Here is a 9,466-nt window from a genome sequence, read left to right on the forward strand (position 1 = left end):
GATCAAAATTCACGTGTTTCAACATGCGCGACTTTGCACGTTTCCGACATTGATTTCCCAATAACCTATTTTTCTTGTGTTGTTTCCACAAAGGAATTTAACCTACATATCTAATTTATTTAACCATATTTTATTATCCACATTCTTTTAACAATTGAATAGTTTATTTATTATTTATTTCATCCGAATTAACAATTTACTGGACATTCCATTTAAACCTATTGTTCTTTAAAACTTATGTCCAGGGTTCGATTTCTGCTTTCTCTTATTTTCATTTTAACTAATCTCTCTATTTTTATACTTACATGAACAGGGGACAGCCCTTATCATGTAACAGTCGTGTGGTGCGATGCGAGCAGCATTGCAACAGGGGTCGTTTTGGAAATTGGAGGAGTAGTTGCAGAAGATGCAGCCTGGTTGAGGAAAAAGAATGACGTAAGCCACATCAATGTGGTGGAATTAGAGGCGACAATAAAAGGAGTCAATCTGGCCTTGAAATGGGGACTACGTGACATCTGCATCAAAACAGACTCTGCCACGGTGTTTGCTTGGCTAAAGTCTCTCATTTCAAGCGAAAAAAGGATAAAAACGAAAGGGGCTGCGGAGATGTTAGTGAAGCGCAGGCTTGGGGTGCTGGCTGAGCTGATGCAGGAGTTTTGTTTGTAGCTTCGCGTAGACATGATGGCTTCTGAAAAGAACCGAGCAGATGCTCTCACGAGAGTGAAGAAGAGTTGGCTGTTGCCAAAGAAAGATGTTGTTGCTACATCGGATCTAGATGATGTTGGCGTGCGAGAACTGCACAATTTGCACCATATGAGGGTAGAGAGGACGTGGTACTTGATAAAGAAAGTCAATCCGAGGATCGCCAAGGAGCAAGTGAGGCAAGTGGCCAGGACATGCGACAGATGTCAGTCGATTGATCCTGCTCCAAGCACGCATGAAGCTGGCCAATTGGAGGTGAGTGGGGCCTGGGAGAGACTGGAATGCGATGTCACCCATTAGAGGAGTGGACTTTACCTGACCATGATTGACTGTGGGCCCGGGCGATTTGCCCTATGGAAGAAGCAACGTGGAGGAACAGGCAATGAAATAGCGGCAATCCTTGATGAGGTGTTTTTGGAGCGAGGCCCCGTGGAAGAGTTGTTAACCGACAACGGGACTGCATTCAAGTCAGTAGCAGTGACAGAAGTACTGAAGAAATTGAAGATCCAAAAATTTTTCAGAGCTGCCTACAGACCCAGTGGCAACGGGATCGTGGAGAGAAACCACCGCACCATAAAGGCAGTTGCGGAAAGAGGAGGCACCTCACCTGAGCAAGCCGTCTTCTGGTATAACAAGTAACTAGGACAAGTACCAGAGACGGTCCCGCAACTGTCAACGTTTGCATATTCCTGGAGACATCCCAGGGTGGAGCCGGCAAGCCGAGAAGTAGAGGCCACAGGGACAATTAAACTCGGGGACGAGGTATGGGTGAAGCCACCGGGGGCGCGCTATGCCACACAATGGAGTAGAGGTCGCGTGACTGGGAGAAACACTAGTAACAACATTGTGGTGGAAGGAGTCCCGAGGCACATGCTTGACGTCAGACTAGTGGAGGGCGAAGCAGTGGAGGGGAGTGTGCAGCCACAGGATGAGGACGAGACACCTCAGAGGCCAAGTAGAGAGAGGCGACCGCCACAGTGGATGAGAGACTACGAAATGTGATCATGAGATCAGGAAGGCATGTGGTTAGAAGCAAGAAAGAGAAGTCTTACCGTGGGTGCTCAGCGAGTTAGTTCAGGCGAAGAAAAGGAAGAACAAACATGGCGGCCAGCATTTTTATTTCGTCCGTTCTCGCGTAATCTCGTGTGTGCGATAAGATGGAAACTATAAAACGATGTTCATTTCTCGGTGCTGGGAGATTATTCCCGATCAGGCAGGAGAGAAGGCAACGAGAGTAGAGACAGAGCACTGTAGCGATAATCTTTCTTGAACATTCCGTTTGTGTATTTGAGGTGAACTCCCCCCCCATTATACTTCAGGAAGTTTATAATAATATCCGACCGGTGGGCTCTCAACGCCCCAGGATTTACGGATTGCCTAAGGTACACAAAATTGATACTCCATTGAGACCAATCTTGTCGATGGTAGGTTCGGCCCAACACAATCTGGCTAAATGGCTGGTTTTAATTCTTGAACCAGTCTGTTCTTTTTATTCAACACATTGCACACCAACTACTTTTCATTTCGCATCGACTATCAAGGAGCTTCCTCTTACCACTAACAACTGTTATTTGGTCTCCTTTGACATTAGCAATCTGTTTACCAATGTCCCTCTTGACGAGGTCATTGACATATGTGCGGATTTTCTTTATAGAGGCCCTGGCCCCCTCCACTCTTTTCCTGAGGCGGTGTTCGTTAAACTCATGGAACTTGCTAAGTCGATTTCCTTTAGTTTCAACGATGTGATGTATCGCCAGTTCGACGGTATATCTATGGGATCTCCCCTTGGCCCAACTTTGGCCAATATTTTTGTGGGCTTTTTAGAACAGACGTTGTTTGACAAGTGCCCTAAACCAGCATTTTACATGCGTTATGTTGACGACACTTTTTCTTGTTTCGCAACGCATGATGAAGCTGTGTCCTTTTCCACTTATTAAATAATTTACACGCTTCTCTCAAATTTACGATGGAGGTGGAAAAAGATAACTCCCTTCCTTTCCTTGATGTGTTAGTTTCTAAACGTGGGCTTTCCTTTATGACATCTATTTATAGAAAACCCACTTTCATTGGTCTTTATCTCAGTTGGGATTCCTTTGCACCCACAACCAGGAAACTTAATCTTATTAGAAACCTAACCCATCGGGCACTTTCTATTTGTTCCCCACCTTTTATTGATGCGGAAATTGAGAACATTAAAAGGATTTTTATTATGAATGGATATCCACCTCCATTAGTTAACTTAGTTATTAATAAGAAAATTCAATCCTTTTCTGAGCTACCAAAATATGGTCCATCTAGACTTCCGGTATACCTTAAGTTACCCTGGATTGGACCTGAAGGCCAACTTATTGGCGATAAGATTCCTCTCTGCTGTCTTCTAATTTTGGTGCTTCATCGCTCCGTATTGTTTTTTTTCCACAAAAACCGCCTTTCCCTCATTTCGTAAGGATGTCTTGCCTATCTCTCAAACTAGTAATAATATTTATAACTTTCAATGTCGGTGTGGTGCCGTCTATATAGACAAGACGACCCAGCGTCTTCAGGTCAGAATCGCCCAACATGTTCCCCGAAGAGTAGAGAAGGTGCTAGGTAGCATGGGGAAGATGCGGCATCAAGCGTAAGGTTCATTGGAGACGAAAATAATAGAATTGAATTAATCTTCCCCCAACATTCTATAATTCCTCTTAATCTTTTTCGTCCCCAATGAACCTTACGCTAGACGCCGCATCTTCCCCAAGCTACCTAGCACCTTCTCTACTCTTCTGATGAGAAGCATTAGGCTTCGAAATGTCCTGGCATAATGCGTCCTTTCTATCTCACAAATGTTGCCTGTATTCCATTATTCAATAAATGATCCATTCTATATCTACCAATATATAGTTTTGTGTCTTCATTTCATACTCTTGTTTTCCTATTATGTATATATATATATATATATATATATATATATACTTAGGTTATCAAAGATTAAATGTTTAATAAAGCAAAGCGTATCAAGATAAGGAGCGCTCAACATTATCAAGGGGAGCGGCAAACAATATTAACACCAGTATTAAATGAAAGATGAAGTGTAGTATGTATGTAGGTAATAGATAAAAATATATTTTCAAATATATAGGTCACTCTGAAATAATGGGGATCATTAAACTAGAGCCAATAATCAAAGACAAAAAGAAAAAATAACGAAGATAAAGAGAAAGTGGAGAAAGAAGTGGAGGAGATAGAAACAGTAAATAAGGGATACTCTAGGGCCTAAAGAAGTGTTTTATTTCATTATCCACTTAATGTTTCCTTGTTGGTCTGATGATAGAATAAAGTTGTATATAACTTTTATTCATCATCTTCCATTTAATATATATATATATATATACATATATATATATATATATATATATATGTATATATACCTGAAAGTATTACTTCAAGTAATATCTATCAGGGTCTTTCATCTTATTTCTAATCAGTGTCTTATCTCGATTATATATATATATATATATATATATATATATATATATATATATATATATATATATATATATAGTGTTATAATGGAATAATTCCAGGAGGAAATCCGGGTATGAGAGCTCAATGTGGTAAACAGAGCAATAACAGGTGTTTTATATATATATATATATATATATATATATATATATATATATATATATATATATATAAGAGCAAACAGTTAATAAAACATGTTAAAAACACTTTGAAAAAGAGTTTAAAAAACATATTTAATCTGAAAAGAAAACACTTGATAACTGGATAGTCCTTAATCCGGGGAGTTTCGAAGAAATACTTTCCTTCTTATCAGAGGGTAGAAATTAGCAAAATGCGGGATCGGATTTTGCATACAAAAGTATTTGATGAAACTACAAGTAAGTCAAAGATCTTACTTGATAACAAAACGTGAAGCAGAGGGAAGAAAAAGGTGATTACACGTGAATGGATAATCTGGTGAAAGGTAAATAATTTTCTATAGCTTTTCGGGTGTGCTGAAAACGTATATCACATTTAAATTTTCCGCAAATATGTATTTTTCCGTGTATTAAGCTAAAATATGAGCGCTTGCGCGTACAAAAATGACGTCCACGTATATTATAAAGAATTACATTGTTTAATACCCGGAAAATACTTATTTGCAGAAAATTTTAATGTGATATTCATTTTCAGCACACTCGAAAACCTATAGTTTTTTAAGGAAGGTTTTGTTTTGGTTTACAAAGCCACAATTACCAAATAAACGCCACCCCATAAAAAACATAACAGATGAACCCTCCAAAGTGACTATAAAGTGAATGTTCAATTCAAAACGTTAAATTAATATAGAAAAGTTTCCCCCACTTTATATATATATGTATATATATAATCATATTTTTAATATAAGCATATATTTTAACAAGAGAGCTTTGTCGAGTTTTAGACATACTATTGTATATGTAAAGTGTTGTCTATTGTAACACGCTGATTTCAAACTAATATGGATTGAATACGGAGAAATGGATTACTGACTAATCAAAATTGAAGTATAATTATTACTTCCGGTCTTATATATCAAGAAAGACAAACACATTATCTAAATGTAGTCGTGGTCTATTAATTAAGTTTTAATCATAGATCAAGCAAAATTGGCCATATTGCTGTTTTTTTTACAGATTAAACATTTTTTTAATTATTACATAATATATTTCTGAAATTGGAACGTTATTCGATTAAGATTTTTAAACTATTCTTCATAATGGTATACAAGGTTATCGGATTTATCTTGACATAGGTGGGTGCATTGCAGGTATATATTTAATGTATTTCCTGGATATGAAATCATGTTACCTCTATTTAAAAATTAATTATTCTTTATTGCTATATTTATTCAGGTGTTTCAGAATGAAAAGCGCTGTATTCCATGCTGACTTTGCTATTAAATGGTTCTCTGTTTGAATAACGTGCAAATGTTGTTGGCAGAATAACCGAGCGGATAATCGTTAATATTCAACGCAACACCTGAATCTGTCAACATGCTAATATCGACTTTTACAACCGGCTATGTCAAAAACAAACACCACGACATAAGATACGTGTCTATCTCAGAACAAATATTACTCTAAAGTGACGTTAACAAGCTTGCGCTTAATTGGCGTTTAGATGTCTTGCGCCCTCTACCTCTATTTACTCATGCGAGCTTTTTGTCCAAAAAGAACATTCAATTGATGTTATTTATTTTTCATCAACAATACACACATACAAACATTTATGTGCGTTCTAGTGTATGCGGCATTTATAATAAATTGTCATTTTGAAATATATTAGCTTTATAAACATTTTTGTGGTAGTCACACTAACCGTCAATGCGCATATACGTAGAATGTTTTGTTTATTTAAAATTGAAAACATCAATAATAAAACATAAGATATGTCATTTAGCTACTAATTATTTACTACATAATTTTATATAGATTTAATATTACTTCTAATCAACTACGTGTATGTGTTGTATGAATATAAGTGTCCATACATAAGCATGTAACTCAATAAAGTGGAGTTGTAGATTCAACGGTTCTAAGATTTCTTGTTTGTTCTTTTGTTTGAGATAATAGGCAACTATACTGAAACCGAGTTCTATCAAATAAACTTTTAAAAAGGAAATAAAATATGTATTCACCTTTTTCCATAATGCATGAAAAAAGTTGTTGTTCCTTTTTGTTTTTTGTTTTGTTTTTTTGTAAGCAAGAATATTCATTGATTTGTGCTTTACGTTAGTTAAAGCTCACATTTAAGTGAAGATAATTCTGGCAATTATGAACGTGGTTTTGTGTGGCTTCAACTCGATTTCTACACAAGTCCAAGGATGGAATACTGTTGCAATATCTGGGAAGGAGCTGCTAAAAACAGCCAATCCTGCATTGACAGAGTACAAAATAGACTTCGTGGCTTAGTGGGGGATGCCCTTTTCTCTACCCTGCAACCTCTCTCCCACAGAAGAAACGTTGCGAGCCTATCCTTGTTATTTGGTTATTTCCATGGCAGGTGCTCGTCTGAACTCCAATCTCTGGTCCCCCCTCGCCAATCTTTCACGAAAACACCCGTCTAGCTGAATCCACTGAGAAAAATTTTCCCCACTCTTTATCTGTGCCTAAATCAAAACGTAGATTCCATGAGCAGAGCTTCTTTCTTAGAACTGCACGCCTGTGGAACTCTGTTCCGTCTGCCTGCTTCCCACCTGATTACAACCTGGATGTCTTCAAGTCCAATGTTAACAAATTCCGAATGAACCGCCCCCTTAATTAAACACTTAAACAAATACTCACACTAACGTAATGTACTTGCAATAACCCTTATCCCTGAGTGGCTTCCGGGCCTTGATAAGTGGTGACCACCGTGTAAAAAAAAATCGTCTTAATCAGTGATATACTAGAGAGATTCTGCCTTGATGTTGTATTCCCGTGGGTGGGTGTGTATATTCTGTACATATATGCACGGCTATGTAACGATGTTTTATTAAATGTGCGTCTGAAACAGATAAATTTATTTCCAATTCGGTCTAGCTTTCTAACTGTTAGTTTATTTTGTTTATCGACTAAGAAACTTATAAATTGGTTATTAATCAAGACCTGTTTTATATTTTTAATTCTCTGTGGAATATGTTTTTGTTCGAGATCAATTTGGCTCGATTAATTAGTTTCGTTATAATTGCGGTTTTTTATCGGTAGGGACATTCACTTTTGAGGTTTAAAATACAGGAATTGGTTGCAATAGTGTTTTTATACAAAGAAGTAATGAATTCATATTTGATGGAGCACAGGGAATACTACTGTTTGAATTTAATTTATAACTGACAGCAAGTACAAAATTTGTCTGAAAATGATACCCCAATTTCTCCATTCTGCTATTATTATCAGCAAGGATAAAAATATCGTCGACGTACCTAATGTAAACAGACGTTTTTAATAGTATTAAATATTTTATTCTCCAGGTTGTTGCTAAAAGTGGGTCTCAATACGGAACCCATTTATGCCTAGTTGAAAACACGAAAATCATTCAAATTGATCCGAACGTAAACTGGCTAAAAATACGGGAAGACCTGTATATAAGCACTAAACAGCTAAAAACTAACAATGTACATTTTGAAAACGGTAATAATATTTTAAAGAAACCATCCAAAATTTATATATATATATATATACATATATAAGAGCAAATATATATATATATATATGTATATATATATATATATATATATATATATATATATATATATATATATATATAAGAGCAAACAGTTAATAAAACCTGTTAAAAACACTTTGAAAAAGAGTTAAAAACATATTTAATCTGAAAATAAAACACTTGATAACTGGATAATCCTTAATCTGCGGAGTTTCGAAGAAATACTTTCCTTCTTATCAGAGGGTAGAAATTAGCAAAATGCGGGATCGGATTTTGCATACAAAAGTATTTGATGAAACTACAAGTAAGTCAAAGATCTTACTTGATAACAAAACGTGAAGCAAAGGGAAGAAAAAGGTGATTACACGTGAATGGATAATCTGGTGAAAGGTAAATAATCCAATGACGGTAAAATCCAAAAATATAACTCCAAGAAAGTTAATTGAGTTTCCATTTGCACAAGTAAAATCCAGGGAAATTACGTAATTGGAAGATGGTCAAAAATAATCCAAAAGGCCGAAATCCATGGAATAATTTACAAATATGTACAAGGAAAAGGAAAGGGGAAAATTCCAATAATATTAATAAAAGAAAAATAGGATATGCTTTTCACACGACTGCCGAGACATGTTATAAGCTTTTACATCTGGTTGAGATTACTTTATAAATATTAATTCTTTAATATTTATAATATACTTTAGTTTTACCATCTTGGATCATTTTGGTAAATTTTATTGTAATTTATATATATATATATATACATATATATATATATATATAAAGTTTAGTGGTTAAAGTTAAATTCTGAAAATAAAAATATACACACATATATTCGAGTTAATAATTTATTGTTTGACCACCAAACTTATATATTCTTAAATATTGAGCTTCTCCGTTTTGGCTAGGATCACCCTGAAAGTATTACCTCATGTAATATCTATCAGAATATTTTACGTGATTTATAATCTGCGTCTTATCTCGCTTATATATATATATATATATATATATATGTGTGTGTGTGTGTGTGTGTGTGTGTGTGTGTGTGTGTGTGTGTGTGTGTGCACATATAGTTAGATATGTAAATCTATATATATGCTGTAATTTCAATTTATAAATTAATAAATTAAAAATTGTAAATTCCATACCATTGTGTAAATCACACTTTTAAATCATCGTACATTTATTTTAGCCACGTTCTTAACACGTTACAACGTTTTCTTACACACGAGACGCTTCACTATTTCCAGTAATTTAAATGTAATTTGAACTGAAGCATACAAAAGCATCTAGATTTTTAACAAAACAGAACATTGTCAGCTGATGCTTTTAAAAAAGATCCGTTACTTTCCAGATAAAAACTAAAACGCCGGCATATTATTGCAAAAAACAAAAGTCTCTAATATCTGGTTTTTAATTCACCTTTCTTGTTTAAAGCCCCGGACTGACGATATAAACAACTTAACCAACATATAAATAATAACTTGAACAATTCCTAATCACAAACTGAGCTGCTCTAATACCTCTTTAAATATATATTTTATAATTGTTCCTGCCCGATTACTGGAATTTTAGGTACTATATTCATGAGAGTATTTTATTT

The sequence above is a fragment of the Euprymna scolopes genome, chromosome 14 (assembly GCF_053919585.1).
Source record: "Euprymna scolopes isolate OS-2025 chromosome 14, ASM5391958v1, whole genome shotgun sequence".
NCBI lineage: Eukaryota > Metazoa > Mollusca > Cephalopoda > Sepiida > Sepiolidae > Euprymna > Euprymna scolopes.